Genomic DNA, 5045 nt, shown 5'->3' with positions numbered 1-5045 from the left:
ACTGCACTCCAGCCTGGGTGACAGAGCGAGATTCTGTCTCAAATAAATAAATACATACATACATACATAGTTGACTCAGTGGTATATGCCTGTAGTCTCAGCTACTCCAGAGGCTGAGGTGGGCAGATCACTTGAGGCTGGGAGTTCAAGGCTGAAGTGAGCTATTATTGAGCCACTGTGCTCCAGCCTAGGTAACAGATGGAGACCCTATCTCTAAAAAAATAATAATAATAAAACAAAAAAGTCAAAATCCACAGATGGAGCAGGATGCAGGGAGTAGATCAGAATCCTGGCTGCAGAGGTTCCTTTTCCCACCACATCCCTTCCTCCACCAGGGGCTCTCATTCCTTTCTTCTAGAAGCAGAGCTCAGCCCTGAGCTTCAGGCTCACCAGCTAAAAACACTCGCATGGTTCTCCTGAAGGTACGCACTATGCGAGCTTCCTGTGGCTGCTGTAACCAGCTGCCACAAGCTGGGAGCTGAAAACAGCAGATGTGTTCTCCCGCTGTTCTGGAGGCTACAAGTCTGAAATCAGTCCTGCGGGGCTGAAATGGAGGTGTTAGCAGGGCCGCGCCCCTCCGGACTCTCTAGGGGAGACTCGGTCCCTCACTTCCTCTGGCTTCTGGTGCAACCTTTGGCTTTGTGTGCCTCTGCCTTCACATCATGTTCTCCTCCCTGTATGGGATCAAGGCTCCTTCTGCCTCCGCCTTGTAAGGACACCTGCGATTGCATTCAGGGCCTGCCCAGCTAATCCAGAATAATCCCCACATCTCAAGAGCCTCAAATTAATCACACCTGCAAAGACCCTTTTAGCACTGACAGCTGCCTGAGGCTAGAGCCTGGTCTCCATGGGACCCCTTTCCCAGCACTCAAATGTGCTCATGTCTGCTGAAAACGGTCTTGGATTGAAACTTCTTTGGGGATCATTATGATCTAAGTCCAGCTTTGACACTGAGCAGGTTGATGACAGTGACTATGGGAAAGGATTTTCAAAATCTTTTTTGTTGGGACATATTAATGTATATAAAGAAAAGTACACATTGATTTATCTCAAAGGGAACAGCTGAGCAAACACCAGCTGGGTTAAGACAAAGAATATTGGCCGGGCGTGGTGGCTCGTGCCTATAGTCCTAGCACTTTGGGAGGCTGAGGTGGGCAGATTGCCTGAGCTCAGGAGTTCGAAACCAGCCTGGGCAACACAGTGAAACCCTGTCTCTACTAAAATACAAAAAAGAAAAGAAAATTAGCCAGGCATAGCGGCATGCACCTATAATCCCAGCTACTTGGGAGGCTGAGGCAGGAGAATTGCTTGCACCTGGGAGGCGGAGGGTGTGATAAGCCAAGATTGCACCACTACACTCCAGCCTGGGTGACAGAGACTCAGTCTCTAAAAAAAAAANAAAAAGAAAAGAAAATTAGCCAGGCATAGCGGCATGCACCTATAATCCCAGCTACTTGGGAGGCTGAGGCAGGAGAATTGCTTGCACCTGGGAGGCGGAGGGTGTGATAAGCCAAGATTGCACCACTACACTCCAGCCTGGGTGACAGAGACTCAGTCTCTAAAAAAAAAAAACAGGCCAGGCGTGGTGGCTCAAGCCTGTAATCCCAGCACTTTGGGAGGCCGAGACAGGCGGATCACGAGGTCAGGAGATCAAGACCATCCTCGTTAACACGGTGAAACCCCATCTCTACTAAAAAAAATACAAAAAAAACTAGCCAGGCGAGGTGGCGGGTGCCTGTAGTCCCAGCTACTCGGGAGACTGAGGCAGGAGAATTGCTTGCACCTGGGAGGCGGAGGGTGTGATAAGCCAAGATTGCACCACTACACTCCAGCCTGGGTGACAGAGACTCAGTCTCTAAAAAAAAAAAAAAAAAAAAAAAAAGGCAGAGAATATTGACTGCGTGTGGGCTCACACCTGTAACCCCAACACTTTGGGAGGCAGAGATGGGAGGATCTCTTGAGCCCAGGAGTTTGAGATCAGCCTGAGCAACACAGGGAGACCCCATCTCTATAAGAAATTGCAAATTAGCTGGGCATGATGGCATGTGCCTATAGTCCCAGCTATGAGGGAGCCTGAATTGGGAGGTTTGCTTTAGCCCAGGAGGTAGTGTCTGCAGTGAGCTGTGATCACGCCACTGCACTCCAGCCTGGGTGACACAGTGAGACCCTGTCTCAAAAAAAAAAAAAGAATATTACCAGACCACTCTCCACCCCCACCAGCTTTCACTTCGTTACTCCCTACTCCTTCTGCCCCAAAGGCAAGTGCTTTTATGATAAATACTTCTTTGCTTTTTTCTTTTTTAATCATTTTACTACCTAAGCCCACATCCCTAAATACTGCAGTTTTGTTTTGCTTTTTTTTTTTTTTTTTTTTTGAGATGGAGTCTCGCTCTCTCACCCAGGCTGGAGTGCAGTGGCCGGATCTCAGCTCACTGCAAGCTCCGCCTCCCGGGTTTACGCCATTTTCCTGCCTCAGCCTCCCGAGTAGCTGGGACTACAGGCGCCTGCCACCTCACCCGGCTAGTTTTTTGTATTTTTTAGTAAAGACGGGGTTTCACCGTGTTAGCCAGGATGGTCTTGATCTCCTGACCTCGTGATCCGCCCGTCTCGGCCTCCCAAAGTGCTGGGATTACAGGCTTGAGCCGCCGCGCCCGGCCTGCTTTTTTTTTTTTTTTGAGATGGAGTCTCACTCCATTGTCCAGGCCGGAGTGCAGTGCCATGATCTCGGCTCACTGCAAACTCTGCCTCCCAAGTTCAAGCGATTCTTATGCCTCAGACTCCCAAGTAGCTGGGATTACAGGCAGGTGCCACCATGCCCAGCTGATTTTTGTATTTTTAGTACATACAGGTTTTACTATGTTGGCCAGGCTGGTCTTGAACTCCCGACCTCAAGTGATCCACCCATCTCAGCCTCCCAAAGTGCTGGGATTACAGGCATGATCCACCATGCCTCATCTTGTTTTGCTATTGTTTTGTACGTTATATATAAACAAAATCATACCTTTTTGCCTAAGTTTATTTCCCTCGATATTGTTTATGAGTTTCATCCATTGTTGCATGTGGCTGTAATCTATTCTTTTGTATAATTTGTATACTATTCCTTTGCAAGAACACCCTACAGAGTATTTCTCTGTTCTGTTGGCAATGGACATTTGAGTTGTTTCTAGTTTAGGGCAACTAGGAAAATAATGCTGCTCTGAGCATTCTGGTACATGTTTATTGATGCCGATGGGCACACGGCTCTGCTGGGTAATACCCAGGAAAAAAATTGCATGGTCATGCCGCTCTAGATAATCTCAAACCACTTGCAGAGTTGTTGTTCTAGTCTATACTCCCATCAGCAGCGTGCCCAGGTTCCAACTGTTCTACATCCTCACCAACATTTGGTGATGTTAGTCCTTTTACTTCCATGCATCCTGAGAAGTGTGTCATGAGATCACTAGTGTTTTCCATTTGCACTTCCCTGTCTATTAATGAGATTGAACACCTTTCAGAGGTGTGTTAGCTATTTGGATATCCTCTGTTGTGAAATACTTTTCAAGTCCAAGTCCCATTTTTCTGTTTGTTATCTTTTTCTTGCTAATTCCTAAGAGTAGCTTATATCTTCTGAAAATGAGTCTGTGTCAGTGTGGGTCCTCCAGGAAGCAGATGTTGGGACAGGATAAGATAGACATGCAAGAGATTTATTGGGAGAAACAGCAGTGAGGGATAAAGAAGAAGGAGCAGGGCTGGGCACGATGGCTCATGCCTGTAATCCCAGCACTTTGGGAGGCCGAGGCAGGTGGATCACCTGAGGTCAGGAGTTCGAGACCAGCCTGTCCAACATGGTGAAACCTCGTCTCTACTAAAAATACAAAAAATAGCTGCGTGTGGTGGCAGGCGACTGTAATCCCAGCTGCTCAGGAGGCTGAGGCAGGAGAATCGCTTGAACCTGGGAGGCAGAGGTTGCAGTGAGCTGAGATTGTACCATTGCACTCCAGCCTGGGGGCAACAGAGTGAGACTCCATCTCAAAAAAAAAAAAAAGAAGGAGCAGAAGGAGGAGGCAGGGAGTCTTCTATGAGATGTAGACCTGCCCCTGGGAAGGAGTGAACGGAGGAAGGACAACTTGGTAGGTAGAATGAGTCTTAGACTAAGCACAACTCGAAGAAAGTTTATTTTTCTGGGATTACAGGCAGGTGCCACCATGCCCAGCTGATTTTTGTATTTTTAGTACATACAAAATGTGCTCAAAAGCCAAGGTTGCCTGATAGAGGAGTCGAATCCTGCATCTTCCAGCATGGTTGTGCATGAGTGCCTGCACGGTACAGGGGATGGGGTGCTATCCCCCCGGGGCACTGCACTAGGGTCCTGCTGGACTATCTGTCACCTGCATTCCCTGCACTAGGCTGTCTTGAAGGAGGCCCCAGCCATTGTCAGTTACATGTGTTGCAAACATCATCTTCTACCCTGTGGAGTAACCTTTCCCTGTCTCTTCTTAAAAATACCTGAAGGAAGGAACATTTTGGTTTTTTTATGTTTTATTTTTTATAGATAGGGTCCAACTCTGTCACCCAGGCTGGAGTGCAATAGTGCCATCCTAGCTTACTGCAGCTTCGAACTCCTGGGCTGAAGTAATCCTCCTGCCTCAATCTTCCAAGTAGCTGGGACGACAGGTGCATTCCACCATGTCCAGTTAGGTTTTGTTTTGGTTTTGGTTTTCTTTTTTCTTTTTTTTTTTTTTTTTTGAGGCAGAGTCTCGAACTGTGACCCAGGCTGGGGTTCAGTGGCCCAATCTTGTCTCACTGCAACCTCCACCTCCTGGGTTCAAGCGAGTCTCATGCCTCAACCTCCCAAGTAGCTGGGATTACAGGCATGTGCCACTACACCCAGCTAATTTTTGTATTATGAGTAAAGATGGGGTTTTGCCGTGTTGGCCAAGCTGGTCTCAAACTCCTGGCCTCAAGTAATCCACCAGCCTCAGCCTCCCAAAGTGCTGAGATTAGAGATGTGAGGCACCATGCCCAACCCCAGCTAGTTTTTTTTATGTTTTGTAGAGATGGAGCCT

Source organism: Rhinopithecus bieti, unplaced genomic scaffold, assembly GCF_001698545.2.
Source record: "Rhinopithecus bieti isolate Rb0 unplaced genomic scaffold, ASM169854v2 scaffold_11401, whole genome shotgun sequence".
Lineage (NCBI taxonomy): Eukaryota > Metazoa > Chordata > Mammalia > Primates > Cercopithecidae > Rhinopithecus > Rhinopithecus bieti.
This window is presented reverse-complemented; position numbering follows the sequence as displayed.